The sequence below is a fragment of the Salvelinus alpinus genome, chromosome 2 (assembly GCF_045679555.1).
Source record: "Salvelinus alpinus chromosome 2, SLU_Salpinus.1, whole genome shotgun sequence".
Taxonomy (NCBI): Eukaryota; Metazoa; Chordata; class Actinopteri; order Salmoniformes; family Salmonidae; genus Salvelinus; species Salvelinus alpinus.
The window spans coordinates 89,181,661-89,201,111 of NC_092087.1; the positions used below are offsets into that span (position 1 = coordinate 89,181,661).

General features: G+C 48.6%; 1 protein-coding gene and 1 long non-coding RNA gene across 3 annotated transcripts in view; both read right to left on the minus strand.

Annotated features, from left to right (window-relative positions):
* Positions 1-18,246, minus strand: part of LOC139568056 (uncharacterized) — a 42,858-nt gene extending 24,612 nt beyond the window's left edge. The window contains exons 1-3 of one of the 2 annotated variants that reach the window (XR_011673499.1): positions 18,011-18,246; positions 17,443-17,784; positions 17,119-17,338 (exon numbers count right to left, since the gene is read on the minus strand). This is a non-coding gene — a long non-coding RNA (uncharacterized lncRNA). Of the gene's footprint in view, positions 1-17,118; positions 17,339-17,442; positions 17,785-18,010 lie in introns of those variants that run through there. The other variant, XR_011673500.1, reaches the window with a different exon arrangement.
* Positions 1-19,451, minus strand: part of LOC139541552 (B-cell receptor CD22-like) — a 111,867-nt gene that overhangs the window by 60,376 nt on the left and 32,040 nt on the right. The gene's annotated exons all lie outside the window — the stretch shown is intronic.

The following is a 19,451-nucleotide window of genomic DNA, read 5'->3' on the forward strand; positions in this document are numbered from 1 at the left end:
ATTGTATATCTTTTCATGTAAAACATATGGACCACAATGGAAATAATTCCCCCTGACTTTATTGTGCAATCCTGATCACTTAAAAAAATATTTATATATTTTTTTACTGCCAAATAAAATCAATCAATCCATCAATCAGACAATCAATCAATCCAAACTGTGCAGCGGCAAATCGATGAATGGAAAGAGACATCTGTTACAAAACTGAAAATGACATTTGGAGATTGTCAAGCCTTCAATACTGGGTAAGCCTACAAGGTAGGGAGGGATGTATTTTTCTGTTTGTCGAGATTGACATAGTCTATTTGTTGTGGTTTTGAAAACACAAACCATGACATTGAAGTAACCGAAGTCGGTATGCTCTGCCACCAGGTGGCAGCACTGGGAGGTTGAATTTCAGAGCAGCGTACTGGACATCCTCATCCTCTTTCTGGGGCTGAGGCACTTGGACGGTGGAGTACAGAGGCACTTCCTGGTTTTTGGAACGAGAGAAGTGGACGCTGGCGTAGTGAACATCATCCTGGTCGTCTGTGGCTGCTGTCTGTGCTGCAGTAGAGGTCATGACCATGCCTGAGATGTTGTCATACACTGGACTAGAGTCTCCCTGATGGAGGGAGAGGACAGACAACATGAAGAGTAGAAATGTTCCACAAAGCATAAACATTAATCACAGTCATCTTCTGATTCCAACAGACTCACCTGTCCATCATCTGCTGTATCTTTTGTGTCAGAGGTGGATTTGGAGGCTTTCTTCCTGTTTTGTAAACAAATGAATGAATTAATTAATGAATTAATTATTGAATCTTCTAAAGTGAAATAATAAACAACAAAAATACGCACCTGAACCACATGAGTCCAGAGAGACAGAGGATGAGAACCAGAACAACCACTGTGATTCCTACAGCTGCAGTCAGAACTGAGGTTTGTTTCCCTGTAATAAAATATGGATGATATGAGTACACAGCATGTTCTAATGAACTGAATATTATTATAATAATACAACAGAATATCAATGTAATACTTGTTAATACTTGGGGATTTTATAAGCAAACCTGTAGTTATTAACAAAAGTGTAATAATCCAAAGTATAATTATTAAGATATATTTTGAAAAGTAATTTTGTATTGAGGTATTAAAGATTAAACTTTACCTGCTACAATGATCTTCAGAGTTGTTGAGTTCTTAGATGATATTGTATTCTCAGCCTCACAGTAGTATTCTCCTCTGTCCTCAGAGATGATGTTAGTGATGCTGTAACTCTGTCCTGATGCTTTTGGTGAGGTTACGTTCTTCTTGTACCAGGTGTATCTGTCCACAGGTGGGTTGGCATCACTGCTGCAGGTCAGAGTCACTGAACTGCCCTCCACTATTTCACCAGAGGGACTGACTGACACTGAGGTGTTCTTTGGGCCGTCTGGTGGACAATATGTAACACATTGTTCATACATAGAGCTTTACATGAGGAGCATCATGGAACTTGGACTTATGATTGAAATAAGTTAAATATGACTTTAAATATGTGTGATTCTCTGAACAAAAGAAGAGAAGGTTAGGTGTATTTACACTGAATGTCCACAGACACAGAAGAAGAGTTGAGACTCACATATATACTCTCAGCCTCACAGTAGTATTCTCCACTGTCCTCAGAGCTGATGTTAGTGATGCTGTAACTCTGTCCTGATGCTTTTGGTGAGGTTACGTTCTTCTTGTACCAGGTGTATTTGTCCACAGGTGGGTTGGCATCACAGCTGCAGGTCAGAGTCACTGAACTGCCCTCCACTATTTCACCAGAGGGACTGACTGACACTGAGGTGTTCTTTGGAGCATCTAGTAAAGCAGAATGTGTCAGAGGGTCAGGACTGTAGTATACTACCTCAAATGACGTCATGTCAAAAATAAATTATATCTAGTCAGAGAACTATCACTTACACAGAACATGAACAATAATACATTTGGAGAAACTAGGACTTGAGTGTCTACTAAACTATTCTTCAAGTGTTTGAGGTACTGTCACGTTCCTGACCTGTTTTCTCTTGTTTTGTATGTCTTTATTGGTCAGCGCGTGAGTGTTGGGTGGGTAGTCTATGTTTTGTATTTCTATGTTGGGTTTTGTGTTCGGCCTGGTATGATTCTCAATTAGAGACAGGTGTGTATCGTTTGTCTCTGATTGAGAGTCATACTAAGGCAGCCAGGGTTTCACTGGGGTTTTGTGGGTGTTTGTTCCTGTGTCAGTGTTTGGGCCACACAGGACGGTTGAAGGTTAGTCACGTTTGTTGTTTTGTAGTTTTGTAGTGTCTTGTTTGCTGTTTTCATTAAAAGTATGATTAATCACCAATCCGCATCTTGGTCCGATCCATGCTCCTCCTCGTCTGAGGAGGAGAACAACAATGACTGCCTTTACAGAAACACCCACCACAACAGGACCAAGCGGATTGGAGCCGGAGGAAAGGAACTAAAGCAATGGAGAGAAGAGGAATGGAGTTGGGAACAAATATTCAACGGAGAAGGACCCTGGGCTAAGGTTGGTGTGAATCGCCGCTCGCGGGAGGAGAAGAAGGCAGCCACAGCCCAGGAGCGGTGGATTGAGGAGGCAGCACGTATGAGAGGCTGGAAGCCCGAGAGGCTCACCCAAAAATTTCTTGGGGGGGGGGGCTAAAGGGGAGTGTAGCGAAGCCGGTTTGGATACCAGAGCCAACTCCCCGGGCTTGCCGTGGAGTAAGAGGGCGTCGTACTGGTCAGACACCGTGTTATGCGGTAAAGCGCACGGTGTCCCCAGTACGCGTGCTTAGCCCAGTGCGGGCTATTCCACCTTGCCGCACTGGGAGGGCTAGGTTGGGCATCGAGCCGAGTGCCATGAAGCCGGCCCAACGTATCTGGTCTCCAGTACGTCTCCTCGGGCCGGCGTACATGGCACCAGCCTTACAGGTGGTGTCCCCGGTTCGCCTGCATAGCCCAGTGCGGGCTATTCCACCTCGCCGCACTGGCAGGGCTACGGGGACCATTCAACCTGGTAAGGTTGGGGAGGCTCGGTGCTCAAGAGCACGTGTCCTCCTTCACGGTCCGGTATATCCGGCGCCACCTTCCCACCCCAGCTCAGTACCACCAGTGCCTACACCACGCACCAGGCTTCCAGTGCATCTCCAGAGCCCTGTTCCTCTTCCACGCACTCTCCCTATGGTGCGTGTCTCCAGCCCAGTGCCTCCAGTTCCGGCACCACGCACCAAGCCTCCTGTGCGTCTCCAGAGCCCTGTGCGCACTGTTCCTTCTCCCCGCACTCGCCCTAAGGTGCGTGCCCTCAGCCCGGTACCTCCAGTTCCGGTACCACGCACCAGGCCTAGAGTGCGCCACGAGAGTCCAGTGTGTCATGTTGTTGTTCCCCGCACTAGCCTGAAGGTGCGTGTCCTTAGCCCGGTACCTCCAGTTCCGGTACCACGCACCAGGCCTACAGTGCGTCTCAGCCGGCCAGAGTCTGCCGTCTGCCCAGCGGCGCCTGAACTGCCCGTCTGCCCAGCGGCGCCTGAACTGCCCGTCTGCCCAGCGGCGCCTGAACTGCCCGTCTGCCCAGCGGCGCCTGAACTGCCCGTCTGCCCAGCGGCGCCTGAACTGCCCGTCTGCCCAACGCCGTCTGAACTGTCCGTCTGCCATGAGCCTGCAAAGCCGCCCGTCTGCCATGAGCCTGCAAAGCCGCCCGTCTGCCATGAGCCGCTAGAGCCGTCCGCCAGACAGGAGCCGCTAGAGCCGTCAGCCAGACAGGAGCCGCTAGAGCCTTCCGCCAGACCGGATCAGCCAGAGCCTTCCGCCAGACCGGATCAGCCAGAGCCTTCCGCCAGACCGGATCAGCCAGAGCCTTCCGCCAGACCGGATCAGCCAGAGCCTTCCGCCAGACCGGATCAGCCAGAGCCTTCCGCCAGATCTGACCAGCCAGAGCCGTCAGCCAGCCATGACCAGCCAGAGCCGTCAGCCAGCCATGACCAGCCAGGGCCGTCAGCCAGCCAGGATCCGCCAGCCAGCCAGGATCCGCCAGCCAGTCCGGAGCTGCCGTCCCTCAGTCCGGAGCTGCCGTCCCTCAGCCCGGAGCTGCCGTCCCTCAGCCCGGAGCTGCCGTCCCTCAGCCCGGAGCTGCCGTCCCTCAGCCCGGAGCTGCCGTCCCTCATCCCGGTGCTGCCCCTTATCCCGGTGCTGCCCCTTATCCCGGTGCTGCCCCTTATCCCGATGCTGCCCCTTATCCCGATGCTGCCCCTTCAGTTAGGTGGGTTTAGTTGGAGGGTGGTCATTGGGAGGGGGATACGGAAGCGGGGAGTGACTATGGTGGGGTGGGGACCTCGTCCACCGCCAGAGCCGCCACCGTGGACAGACGCCCACCCAGACCCTCCCCTAGACTTTGTGCTGGTGCGCCTGGAGTTCGCACCTTAAGGGGGGGGTTCTGTCACGTTCCTGACCTGTTTTCTCTTGTTTTGTATGTCTTTATTGGTCAGGGCGTGAGTGTTGGGTGGGTAGTCTATGTTTTGTATTTCTATGTTGGGTTTTGTGTTCGGCCTGGTATGATTCTCAATTAGAGACAGGTGTGTATCGTTTGTCTCTGATTGAGAGTCATACTAAGGCAGCCAGGGTTTCACTGGGGTTTTGTGGGTGTTTGTTCCTGTGTTAGTGTTTGGGCCACACAGGACGGTTGAAGGTTAGTCACGTTTGTTGTTTTGTAGTTTTGTAGTGTCTTGTTTGCTGTTTTCATTAAAAGTATGATTAATCACCAATCCGCATCTTGGTCCGATCCATGCTCCTCCTCGTCTGAGGAGGAGAACAACAATGACTGCCTTTACAGGTACTGAACATTCTAACTATAGACATGCATACATCTATGACATTGTGTGTAATTTCTATGTAATGATGAATATTGATAGATAAAGTAATAATACCCTTCTCATTGATATTAAATGATTGATACTTTCTAAGTAGAATAGTAGTTTAATTCATACTCACACACTGCAGGAGAGTGAAGGTCCTCATGGTGTTCTACAGTACAGGAGTAACTGTCCACAGAATGACCCAACACTACTAGGGTATTACTAGAGTGTTGTTGAGAAGTGGGCTCATCAAGACGTTGTCTGTTCTTCTACCAAATGTAGGTGGGGTTGTCAGTCAGAGTACAGGTGGTGCTACAGGTCAGTGTCTTCTGTCCCTCTGCAGCAGGAGTCACCTTCACCTGCAGACCTGAAACAATATGTATAAAACCACATACACCTCTGTGTTAACAGGATGGTTAATTTATTTTCTCCTGTAATTCATTCATTCATGAGCCGTAAGAAGTTTAATGTGAAGCCTGATGCTCTCTCTTGCCTGTATAGTTCCACTGCCACACCTTCTGACTCTGAGACTATCCTCCCTACCTCATGGCTTGCAGCTGCAGTTGTCTGGGTTATCGAGAGCCTGGTCCGCAAGGCATAACGTTCCCAGCCAGACCCCGGGGGACCCGGCTAACCGGATGTTTGTCCCAGATTCGGCCCAGTCTCCTTTACAGGAATGAGCTCATTCCTCCAAGCTCACCTGCCATCCTGGCTCCAATCGAACCATGGCCTTCCTTCGACAATGCTTTTGGTGGCCTACTATGGTTCCTGATGTCTCAGCATTCGTCGCCGCATGCACGATATGTGCCCAGAATAAGACTCCGCGGCAAGCCCCTTCTGGCCTCGTTCAGCCACTACCTGTCACTCATCGTCCCTGGTCCCATATCTCCCTGGAATTTGTCACTGGGCTTCCTCCATCTGATGGCAACACCACCATCCTATCAGTGGTGGGTAGGTTCTCTAAAGCTTTCCACTTCATCCCCCTCCCCAAGTTACCTTCAGTTAAGGAGACGGCCCAGCTCATGGTGCAACACGTCTTCCGAATCCATGGACTCCCTATCGACATAGTCTCTGATCATGGTCCTCAATTCTCATCCCGATTCTGGAAGGCGTTCTGCACCCTCAATGGGTCTTCGGCCTGTCTGTCCTCCGGGTTTCACCCCCAGTCCAACGGTCAGTCAGAGCGTGCCAATCAGGACCTGGAGATGACTCTTCGGTGCCTCGTCTCGACCAACCCCACCACCTAAAACCGGCAACTTGTGTGGGTGAAATACGCCCAGAATACTCTTCCCTGTTCAACCACTGGACTCTCGCCCTTCAAGGGCTCCTTGGTTTATCAGCCCCCGCTCTTCCCTGAGCAAGAAGAGGAGGTCAACATACCCTTGGTCCAGATGTTCGTCCGCCGCTGTTGGTGTACCTGGAGGACAGTTCTTCTCAAGACCACCTCCAGGTATCATCGACAAGCGGACGTCCACCGGACTCTGGCTCCCTGCTATCGCCTCGGGCAGAGGGTAAGGGGAAAGGAGGATAGCTAGTCAATTGTACAACTGAACGCATTCAACTGAAATCTGCATTTAACCCAACCCTTACGATTCAGAGAGGTGCGGAGGGCTGCCTTAATTGACATAAATGTCTTCGGCGGCTGTCTACGGACCTGCCCCTCCGGGTGGAGTCTCGTAATCTTTCCCCCCATTTCCTTGGTCCTTTCCCCATCTCTAAAGTCCTTAGCCTCTCTGCTGTTCATCTTCTGCTGCCTCGTATACAGAGGGTACATCCCACTTTTCATGTGTCCAAGATGAAGCCTTTGTCTCCCAGCCCTTTGTCTCCTATTTCCAGGCCCACCCCCTCTCCCCATCTCATCGACGGCCACCCGGAGTACATGGTGAGACGCCTCCTGAGTGTTCGACCTCAGGGCAGGGGTTTTCAGTACCTGGTTAACTGGGAGGGTTATGGTCCAGAGGAGAGATGCTGGGTTCCCGCTAAGGACATCCTGGACCTGGCCCTCATTGCCGACTTTCACCGCCTGCACCCCAGTCAACCAGGTATGCGCCCAGGTAGGACGCCAGGAGGTGGTGTCCCTAGAGGGGTGCGGGTACTGTCACACCCTGATCTGTTTCACCTGTCTTTGTGCTTGTCTCCACCGCCCTCCAGGTGTCACCCATCTTCCCCATTATCCTTTGTGCATTTATACCTGTGGTCTCTGTTTGTCTGTCGCCAGTTCATCTTGTCTTGTCAAGCCTACCAGCGTGTTGTTCGGTATGCCTGTTTTTCCTAGTCCCTGTTTTCTAGTCCTCCCGGTTCCAACCTGTTCTGCCTGCCCTGACACTGAGCCCACCTGCCATACCATTCAGTCTTCCCTGACCTCCAGCCTGCCTGCCTGCCACCCTGTACTTTTTTTGACCTGGTTTACAAACTTCTGCCTGTACTCGACCTGCCTCTTGACTGCCCCTTGTCTATTAATACATATCAGAGACTCAAACCATCTGTCTCCTGTGTCTGCATCTGGGTCTCATCCTGTGTCGTTATAGCCTGTAATGTGTCTCTATCTATGTACTCTGAACAACAATATTAACCCAACAAGTAAGATGTTGGTCCCATGTTTCATAAGCTGAAATAAGATTCCAGACATTTTCCATTGCCACAAACATCTTATTTTTCTCAAATTGTGTACACAAATTTGTTTACATCCTGTTAGTGAGAATTTCACTTTGGCCAAGATTATCCATCCACCTGACAGGTGTGGCATATGAAGAAGCTGATTAAACAGCATGATCATTATACAGGTGCACCTTGTTCTAGGGAAATAAAAGGCCACTCTAAAATTGGCATTTTTGTAACACAACACAATGCCACAGATGTTTCAAGTTTTGAAGGAGCGTGCAATTGGAATTCTGACTGCAGGAATGTCCACCAGAGCTGTAGCCAGAAAATGTAATTTTCATTTCTCTGCCAATGTTGTTTAAGATAATTTGTAAGTTGTAACCACGCCAGCCCAGGACCTCCACATCCGGCATCATCTGAGAACAGCCACCCAGACAGCTGATGAAACTGAGGAGTATTTCTGTCTGAAATAAAGCCCTTTTGTTAGGAAAAACTCAGTCTGATTGGCTGTGCCTGGCTCCCCAGTGGGTGGGCCTATGCCCTCCCAAGCCCACCCATGGCTGCAACCCTGCCCAGCCATGTGAAATCTATAGATTAGGGCCTAATTAAATTATTTCAATTGACTGATTTCCGTTTTTGAACTGTAACTCAGAAAAATGGTTGAATTTGTTGCATTTATATTTATATTTTTGTTCAGTATAATTGTATATCTTTTCATGTAAAACATATGGACCACAATGGAAATAATTCCCCCTGACTTTATTGTGCAATCCTGATCACTTAAAAAAATATTTATATATTTTTTTACTGCCAAATAAAATCAATCAATCCATCAATCAGACAATCAATCAATCCAAACTGTGCAGTGGCAAATCGATGAATGGAAAGAGACATCTGTTACAAAACTGAAAATGACATTTGGAGATTGTCAAGCCTTCAATACTGGGTAAGCCTACAAGGTAGGGAGGGATGTATTTTTCTGTTTGTCGAGATTGACATAGTCTATTTGTTGTGGTTTTGAAAACACAAACCATGACATTGAAGTAACCGAAGTCGGTATGCTCTGCCACCAGGTGGCAGCACTGGGAGGTTGAATTTCAGAGCAGCGTACTGGACATCCTCATCCTCTTTCTGGGGCTGAGGCACTTGGACGGTGGAGTACAGAGGCACTTCCTGGTTTTTGGAACGAGAGAAGTGGACGCTGGCGTAGTGAACATCATCCTGGTCGTCTGTGGCTGCTGTCTGTGCTGCAGTAGAGGTCATGACCATGCCTGAGATGTTGTCATACACTGGACTAGAGTCTCCCTGATGGAGGGAGAGGACAGACAACATGAAGAGTAGAAATGTTCCACAAAGCATAAACATTAATCACAGTCATCTTCTGATTCCAACAGACTCACCTGTCCATCATCTGCTGTATCTTTTGTGTCAGAGGTGGATTTGGAGGCTTTCTTCCTGTTTTGTAAACAAATGAATGAATTAATTAATGAATTAATTATTGAATCTTCTAAAGTGAAATAATAAACAACAAAAATACGCACCTGAACCACATGAGTCCAGAGAGACAGAGGATGAGAACCAGAACAACCACTGTGATTCCTACAGCTGCAGTCAGAACTGAGGTTTGTTTCCCTGTAATAAAATATGGATGATATGAGTACACAGCATGTTCTAATGAACTGAATATTATTATAATAATACAACAGAATATCAATGTAATACTTGTTAATACTTGGGGATTTTATAAGCAAACCTGTAGTTATTAACAAAAGTGTAAAAATCCAAAGTATAATTATTAAGATATATTTTGAAAAGTAATTTTGTATTGAGGTATTAAGGATGAAACTTTACCTGCTACAATGATCTTCAGAGCTGTAGAGTTCTTAGATGATATTGTATTCTCAGCCTCACAGTAGTATTCTCCTCTGTCCTCAGAGATGATGTTAGTGATGCTGTAACTCTGTCCTGATGCTTTTGGTGAGGTTACGTTCTTCTTGTACCAGGTGTATCTGTCCACAGGTGGGTTGGCATCACTGCTGCAGGTCAGAGTCACTGAACTGCCCTCCACTATTTCACCAGAGGGACTGACTGACACTGAGGTGTTCTTTGGGCCGTCTGGTGGACAATATGTAACACATTGTTCATACATAGAGCTTTACATGAGGAGCATCATGGAACTTGGACTTATGATTGAAATAAGTTAAATATGACTTTAAATATGTGTGATTCTCTGAACAAAAGAAGAGAAGGTTAGGTGTATTTACACTGAATGTCCACAGACACAGAAGAAGAGTTGAGACTCACATATATACTCTCAGCCTCACAGTAGTATTCTCCACTGTCCTCAGAGCTGATGTTAGTGATGCTGTAACTCTGTCCTGATGCTTTTGGTGAGGTTACGTTCTTCTTGTACCAGGTGTATTTGTCCACAGGTGGGTTGGCATCACAGCTGCAGGTCAGAGTCACTGAACTGCCCTCCACTATTTCACCAGAGGGACTGACTGACACTGAGGTGTTCTTTGGAGCATCTAGTAAAGCAGAATGTGTCAGAGGGTCAGGACTGTAGTATACTACCTCAAATGACGTCATGTCAAAAATAAATTATATCTAGTCAGAGAACTATCACTTACACAGAACATGAACAATAATACATTTGGAGAAACTAGGACTTGAGTGTCTACTAAACTATTCTTCAAGTGTTTGAGGTACTGTCACGTTCCTGACCTGTTTTCTCTTGTTTTGTATGTCTTTATTGGTCAGCGCGTGAGTGTTGGGTGGGTAGTCTATGTTTTGTATTTCTATGTTGGGTTTTGTGTTCGGCCTGGTATGATTCTCAATTAGAGACAGGTGTGTATCGTTTGTCTCTGATTGAGAGTCATACTAAGGCAGCCAGGGTTTCACTGGGGTTTTGTGGGTGTTTGTTCCTGTGTCAGTGTTTGGGCCACACAGGACGGTTGAAGGTTAGTCACGTTTGTTGTTTTGTAGTTTTGTAGTGTCTTGTTTGCTGTTTTCATTAAAAGTATGATTAATCACCAATCCGCATCTTGGTCCGATCCATGCTCCTCCTCGTCTGAGGAGGAGAACAACAATGACTGCCTTTACAGAAACACCCACCACAACAGGACCAAGCGGATTGGAGCCGGAGGAAAGGAACTAAAGCAATGGAGAGAAGAGGAATGGAGTTGGGAACAAATATTCAACGGAGAAGGACCCTGGGCTAAGGTTGGTGTGAATCGCCGCTCGCGGGAGGAGAAGAAGGCAGCCACAGCCCAGGAGCGGTGGATTGAGGAGGCAGCACGTATGAGAGGCTGGAAGCCCGAGAGGCTCACCCAAAAATTTCTTGGGGGGGCTAAAGGGGAGTGTGGCGAAGCCGGGTTGGATACCTGAGCCAACTCCCCGGGCTTGCCGTGGAGTAAGAGGGCGTCGTACTGGTCAGACACCGTGTTATGCGGTAAAGCGCACGGTGTCCCCAGTACGCGTGCTTAGCCCAGTGCGGGCTATTCCACCTTGCCGCACTGGGAGGGCTAGGTTGGGCATCGAGCCGAGTGCCATGAAGCCGGCCCAACGTATCTGGTCTCCAGTACGTCTCCTCGGGCCGGCGTACATGGCACCAGCCTTACAGGTGGTGTCCCCGGTTCGCCTGCATAGCCCAGTGCGGGCTATTCCACCTCGCCGCACTGGCAGGGCTACGGGGACCATTCAACCTGGTAAGGTTGGGGAGGCTCGGTGCTCAAGAGCACGTGTCCTCCTTCACGGTCCGGTATATCCGGCGTCACCTTCCCACCCCAGCTCAGTACCACCAGTGCCTACACCACGCACCAGGCTTCCAGTGCATCTCCAGAGCCCTGTTCCTCTTCCACGCACTCTCCCTATGGTGCGTGTCTCCAGCCCAGTGCCTCCAGTTCCGGCACCACGCACCAAGCCTCCTGTGCGTCTCCAGAGCCCTGTGCGCACTGTTCCTTCTCCCCGCACTCGCCCTAAGGTGCGTGCCCTCAGCCCGGTACCTCCAGTTCCGGTACCACGCACCAGGCCTAGAGTGCGCCACGAGAGTCCAGTGTGTCATGTTGTTGTTCCCCGCACTAGCCTGAAGGTGCGTGTCCTTAGCCCGGTACCTCCAGTTCCGGTACCACGCACCAGGCCTACAGTGCGTCTCAGCCGGCCAGAGTCTGCCGTCTGCCCAGCGGCGCCTGAACTGCCCGTCTGCCCAGCGGCGCCTGAACTGCCCGTCTGCCCAGCGGCGCCTGAACTGCCCGTCTGCCCAGCGGCGCCTGAACTGCCCGTCTGCCCAGCGGCGCCTGAACTGCCCGTCTGCCCAACGCCGTCTGAACTGTCCGTCTGCCATGAGCCTGCAAAGCCGCCCGTCTGCCATGAGCCTGCAAAGCCGCCCGTCTGCCATGAGCCTACAGAGCCGTCCGCCAGACAGGAGCCGCTAGAGCCGTCCGCCAGACAGGAGCCGCTAGAGCCGTCAGCCAGACAGGAGCCGCTAGAGCCTTCCGCCAGACCGGATCAGCCAGAGCCTTCCGCCAGACCGGATCAGCCAGAGCCTTCCGCCAGACCGGATCAGCCAGAGCCTTCCGCCAGACCGGATCAGCCAGAGCCTTCCGCCAGATCTGACCAGCCAGAGCCGTCAGCCAGCCATGACCAGCCTGAGCCGTCAGCCAGCCATGACCAGCCTGAGCCGTCAGCCAGCCATGACCAGCCAGGGCCGTCAGCCAGCCAGGATCCGCCAGCCAGCCAGGATCCGCCAGCCAGTCCGGAGCTCCCGTCCCTCAGTCCGGAGCTGCCGTCCCTCAGCCCGGAGCTGCCGTCCCTCAGCCCGGAGCTGCCGTCCCTCAGCCCGGAGCTGCCGTCCCTCAGCCCGGAGCTGCCGTCCCTCAGCCCGGAGCTGCCGTCCCTCAGCCCGGAGCTGCCGTCCCTCATCCCGGTGCTGCCCCTTATCCCGGTGCTGCCCCTTATCCCGGTGCTGCCCCTTATCCCGATGCTGCCCCTTCAGTTAGGTGGGTTTAGTTGGAGGGTGGTCATTGGGAGGGGGATACGGAAGCGGGGAGTGACTATGGTGGGGTGGGGACCTCGTCCACCGCCAGAGCCGCCACCGTGGACAGACGCCCACCCAGACCCTCCCCTAGACTTTGTGCTGGTGCGCCTGGAGTTCGCACCTTAAGGGGGGGGTTCTGTCACGTTCCTGACCTGTTTTCTCTTGTTTTGTATGTCTTTATTGGTCAGGGCGTGAGTGTTGGGTGGGTAGTCTATGTTTTGTATTTCTATGTTGGGTTTTGTGTTCGGCCTGGTATGATTCTCAATTAGAGACAGGTGTGTATCGTTTGTCTCTGATTGAGAGTCATACTAAGGCAGCCAGGGTTTCACTGGGGTTTTGTGGGTGTTTGTTCCTGTGTCAGTGTTTGGGCCACACAGGACGGTTGAAGGTTAGTCACGTTTGTTGTTTTGTAGTTTTGTAGTGTCTTGTTTGCTGTTTTCATTAAAAGTATGATTAATCACCAATCCGCATCTTGGTCCGATCCATGCTCCTCCTCGTCTGAGGAGGAGAACAACAATGACTGCCTTTACAGGTACTGAACATTCTAACTATAGACATGCATACATCTATGACATTGTGTGTAATTTCTATGTAATGATGAATATTGATAGATAAAGTAATAATACCCTTCTCATTGATATTAAATGATTGATACTTTCTAAGTAGAATAGTAGTTTAATTCATACTCACACACTGCAGGAGAGTGAAGGTCCTCATGGTGTTCTACAGTACAGGAGTAACTGTCCACAGAATGACCCAACACTACTAGGGTATTACTAGAGTGTTGTTGAGAAGTGGGCTCATCAAGACGTTGTCTGTTCTTCTACCAAATGTAGGTGGGGTTGTCAGTCAGAGTACAGGTGGTGCTACAGGTCAGTGTCTTCTGTCCCTCTGCAGCAGGAGTCACCTTCACCTGCAGACCTGAAACAATATGTATAAAACCACATACACCTCTGTGTTAACAGGATGGTTAATTTATTTTCTCCTGTAATTCATTCATTCATGAGCCGTAAGAAGTTTAATGTGAAGCCTGATGCTCTCTCTTGCCTGTATAGTTCCACTGCCACACCTTCTGACTCTGAGACTATCCTCCCTACCTCATGGCTTGCAGCTGCAGTTGTCTGGGTTATCGAGAGCCTGGTCCGCAAGGCATAACGTTCCCAGCCAGACCCCGGGGGACCCGGCTAACCGGATGTTTGTCCCAGATTCGGCCCAGTCTCCTGTACAGGAATGAGCTCATTCCTCCAAGCTCACCTGCCATCCTGGCTCCAATCGAACCATGGCCTTCCTTCGACAATGCTTTTGGTGGCCTACTATGGTTCCTGATGTCTCAGCATTCGTCGCCGCATGCACGATATGTGCCCAGAATAAGACTCCGCGGCAAGCCCCTTCTGGCCTCGTTCAGCCACTACCTGTCACTCATCGTCCCTGGTCCCATATCTCCCTGGAATTTGTCACTGGGCTTCCTCCATCTGATGGCAACACCACCATCCTATCAGTGGTGGGTAGGTTCTCTAAAGCTTTCCACTTCATCCCCCTCCCCAAGTTACCTTCAGTTAAGGAGACGGCCCAGCTCATGGTGCAACACGTCTTCCGAATCCATGGACTCCCTATCGACATAGTCTCTGATCATGGTCCTCAATTCTCATCCCGATTCTGGAAGGCGTTCTGCACCCTCAATGGGTCTTCGGCCTGTCTGTCCTCCGGGTTTCACCCCCAGTCCAACGGTCAGTCAGAGCGTGCCAATCAGGACCTGGAGATGACTCTTCGGTGCCTCGTCTCGACCAACCCCACCACCTAAAACCGGCAACTTGTGTGGGTGAAATACGCCCAGAATACTCTTCCCTGTTCAACCACTGGACTCTCGCCCTTCAAGGGCTCCTTGGTTTATCAGCCCCCGCTCTTCCCTGAGCAAGAAGAGGAGGTCAACATACCCTTGGTCCAGATGTTCGTCCGCCGCTGTTGGTGTACCTGGAGGACAGTTCTTCTCAAGACCACCTCCAGGTATCATCGACAAGCGGACGTCCACCGGACTCTGGCTCCCTGCTATCGCCTCGGGCAGAGGGTAAGGGGAAAGGAGGATAGCTAGTCAATTGTACAACTGAACGCATTCAACTGAAATCTGCATTTAACCCAACCCTTACGATTCAGAGAGGTGCGGAGGGCTGCCTTAATTGACATAAATGTCTTCGGCGGCTGTCTACGGACCTGCCCCTCTGGGTGGAGTCTCGTAATCTTTCCCCCCATTTCCTTGGTCCTTTCCCCATCTCTAAAGTCCTTAGCCTCTCTGCTGTTCATCTTCTGCTGCCTCGTATACAGAGGGTACATCCCACTTTTCATGTGTCCAAGATGAAGCCTTTGTCTCCCAGCCCTTTGTCTCCTATTTCCAGGCCCACCCCCTCTCCCCATCTCATCGACGGCCACCCGGAGTACATGGTGAGACGCCTCCTGAGTGTTCGACCTCAGGGCAGGGGTTTTCAGTACCTGGTTAACTGGGAGGGTTATGGTCCAGAGGAGAGATGCTGGGTTCCCGCTAAGGACATCCTGGACCTGGCCCTCATTGCCGACTTTCACCGCCTGCACCCCAGTCAACCAGGTATGCGCCCAGGTAGGACGCCAGGAGGTGGTGTCCCTAGAGGGGTGCGGGTACTGTCACACCCTGATCTGTTTCACCTGTCTTTGTGCTTGTCTCCACCGCCCTCCAGGTGTCACCCATCTTCCCCATTATCCTTTGTGCATTTATACCTGTGGTCTCTGTTTGTCTGTCGCCAGTTCATCTTGTCTTGTCAAGCCTACCAGCGTGTTGTTCGGTATGCCTGTTTTTCCTAGTCCCTGTTTTCTAGTCCTCCCGGTTCCAACCTGTTCTGCCTGCCCTGACACTGAGCCCACCTGCCATACCATTCAGTCTTCCCTGACCTCCAGCCTGCCTGCCTGCCACCCTGTACTTTTTTTGACCTGGTTTACAAACTTCTGCCTGTACTCGACCTGCCTCTTGACTGCCCCTTGTCTATTAATACATATCAGAGACTCAAACCATCTGTCTCCTGTGTCTGCATCTGGGTCTCATCCTGTGTCGTTATAGCCTGTAATGTGTCTCTATCTATGTACTCTGAACAACAATATTAACCCAACAAGTAAGATGTTGGTCCCATGTTTCATAAGCTGAAATAAGATTCCAGACATTTTCCATTGCCACAAACATCTTATTTTTCTCAAATTGTGTACACAAATTTGTTTACATCCTGTTAGTGAGAATTTTACTTTGGCCAAGATTATCCATCCACCTGACAGGTGTGGCATATGAAGAAGCTGATTAAACAGCATGATCATTATACAGGTGCACCTTGTTCTAGGGAAATAAAAGGCCACTCTAAAATTGGCATTTTTGTAACACAACACAATGCCACAGATGTTTCAAGTTTTGAAGGAGCGTGCAATTGGAATTCTGACTGCAGGAATGTCCACCAGAGCTGTAGCCAGAAAATGTAATTTTCATTTCTCTGCCAATGTTGTTTAAGATAATTTGTAAGTTGTAACCACGCCAGCCCAGGACCTCCACATCCGGCATCATCTGAGAACAGCCACCCAGACAGCTGATGAAACTGAGGAGTATTTCTGTCTGAAATAAAGCCCTTTTGTTAGGAAAAACTCAGTCTGATTGGCTGTGCCTGGCTCCCCAGTGGGTGGGCCTATGCCCTCCCAAGCCCACCCATGGCTGCAACCCTGCCCAGCCATGTGAAATCTATAGATTAGGGCCTAATTAAATTATTTCAATTGACTGATTTCCGTTTTTGAACTGTAACTCAGAAAAATGGTTGAATTTGTTGCATTTATATTTATATTTTTGTTCAGTATAATTGTATATCTTTTCATGTAAAACATATGGACCACAATGGAAATAATTCCCCCTGACTTTATTGTGCAATCCTGATCACTTAAAAAAATATTTATATATTTTTTTACTGCCAAATAAAATCAATCAATCCATCAATCAGACAATCAATCAATCCAAACTGTGCAGCGGCAAATCGATGAATGGAAAGAGACATCTGTTACAAAACTGAAAATGACATTTGGAGATTGTCAAGCCTTCAATACTGGGTAAGCCTACAAGGTAGGGAGGGATGTATTTTTCTGTTTGTCGAGATTGACATAGTCTATTTGTTGTGGTTTTGAAAACACAAACCATGACATTGAAGTAACCGAAGTCGGTATGCTTTGTTTATTGGTTGTGTGCTGCATTGGCACAGAAACCTGTTGGTAGAACATTTTCTGTATATATTTTGTATATGATCGCAGTGTAATGGAACAGGCAGGGTGAGCTTGTCTGTGGTGGTCCGGAACCCTCAAACTTCTGGCCCGTAGCCCTGCGTGGCATCGACTGTGCTACAAAAGCAGGCAGAAGTGACAAAGTCAATATTCACGTTTATAAAGGCAGGGTCGCTACAGTTATTGTTATTTGTGGTCGTAAACATTATTTTGAGTTAAGTCTATGAGGGGGGAGGGTGTTCAATTTATTTTACAGTACAAGGGGAGGGTCATGTGAAAATATTTTGAAACTTTGGGAACCAGCCCCCCCCCCCCCCCCCCCCCCACGAGTAAACGTCGATCTGTCCCTTAAATAAACACTCACACACTGCAGGAGAGTGGAGATCCTCATGGCCTTTTACAGCACAGGAGTAGCTGTCTTTACTGTTACTGGAGACTGGGTCTTTGTACTGGGGGGAGGTGCTCTCATCTAGATGTTGTCCATTCTTGTACCAGATATAGATGGGGTTGGGGTTACTCAGAGTACAGGTGGTGCTACAGGTCAGTGTCTTGTACTCTGAATACTGTTCAGGAGTCACCTCCACCTGAAAACCTGAATTAAAGGAGAACAAAAAAAGGGTACATGGTTCAGAATTGGTGAGTTAATTATTAACATCATGACTCTTCACAACTTTATAATGTGTTATGCTGTGTTACCTGTGACAGTCAGAGTTGTTCCAGGGAAGCTGTACCCCCATCTGGCCTCATCAGTTGTAAATCTGAACTTGTACTCAGTTGAATCACTCTCTCTCAGGTCTGTGATTCTCAGGCTGGAGTCCTTTTCTGTTTGTCGATGGTATTCCACACGATCTGCATACTCTGAGTCCTGGATCAGGTCTTTAGTTACACCAGACTTCCATTTGTTGAACCAGGATACTTCTGTGACGTTATGCCAACTGGGATGTGTGTAAAAGCAGGATATGTCCACTGTTGACCCTTTCAAAGCACAGATACTCTGATGGGTGTAAGTCACATTCATACAGCTCTCACCCACAACACCTGAAACAAAATGTAGCTGATCAATTCCTGAAATGATAATGAGACTAAATGTTTTAGATGTATTGGACAGGTTCATTTAGATTTTTTTTTTACATACATGTACATACATCTATAAAACTGTTTATCATTCCAATGTATATAGTTCAGAATATTGATAGAGAAAGTAATACCATTCTTATTGGTTCTAAATGATACCACATACAATACTAGTTTCATTCTTACTCACACACTGCAGGAGAGTGGTGATCCTCATGGCCTTTTACAGCACAGGAGTAACTGTCTGAATAATAACTATTGACAGAGTATTGATGGGAAGTGGGCTCATCTAGACGTTGTCCGTTCTTGTACCAGATGTAGGTGGGGTTGTCAGTCAGAGTACAGGTGGTGCTACAGGTCAGTGTCTTCTGTCCCTCTGCAGCAGGAGTCACCTTCACCTGCAGAACTGAAACAATATGTATAAAACCACATACCCCTCTGTGTTAACAGGATGGTTAATTTATTTTCTCCTGTAATTCATTATGATTTACAGTTGTATCAAACACTGCAGTCTTACCTGTGACAGACAGAGTTGTTCCTGGGAAACTATGACCCCATTCAAAGTTGTCTGTTTTAAAAGTGAAGTGATACTCAGCTGAGTCCTCCTCTCTCAGATCTGTGATTCTCAGGATGAAGAGACCTCTGTATGTTGTAGTGTACTGCACACGACCTGCATACCCTGGGTCTCTGGTTAGGTCCTCAGGTGTCAATTTATTAGTCCAACTAGCACTCCGTTTAGGACTAAACCAAAGTGATGATGTGACGGTATCATAACCACTGTCATAAGTACAGGACATGTCCACTGTTGACCCCTTCAAGACACACATTCTCCTCTTGGTGTAAGTCACTCTGTTGCAGTACTGACCCTGAACACCTGAAACATAATGTAATCCTGTGAAACAGTTTTGTTAGACAACTCTGAAGCTGTTTAGTAGACAGAATAATTATATCTGAAAAGTTATACTAGAATACTGAGTTGAATTCATACTCACACACTGCAGGAGAGTGGAGATCCTCATGGCCTTTTACAGCACAGGAGTAGCTGTCCTTATCATTAGGGAGGACTGAATAGGTGGAAGTCTTCTCAGTTAGAACCTGTCCATTTTTGTACCAGGTGTAGGTGGGGTTACCAGTCAGAGGACAGCTGGTGGTTCTACAGGTCAGTGTCTTCCTCTGTGACCAATGTGAAGGAGTCACCTCCTGCAGAGCTGTAGTAGATCAAAACATTAAAACCCTGAATCACCTGTTCTCTAGTTTAATAACATGATGCAAGACATTCTCAAACACATGTAATTCTTAAATCTGTTTCATATATACAAATCCAATTTCTAGACCTAAATGGGCAGTAGATATTAATTGAACAGACTAGCAGTATAAAGCATGTAACTGTACCTGTTACAGACAGAGTGACTCCAGGATCTCCATAATAGCAGTGGGATGCAGGGTGGTATGCTGCTAACAGTTGGCTGGTTCCATGGACTTGTAAGTAAGCATTTCATGGTGAGGTCTACACCTTCCATTAGATTTTCCCTCTATTGTACAAACCCATTAAATTTACACTCATCAGCTGCATCAGTGTTCTAGACTAGAGCTCCCCCTACTGACATCTCAACATTACTGCAGTGTTCTAG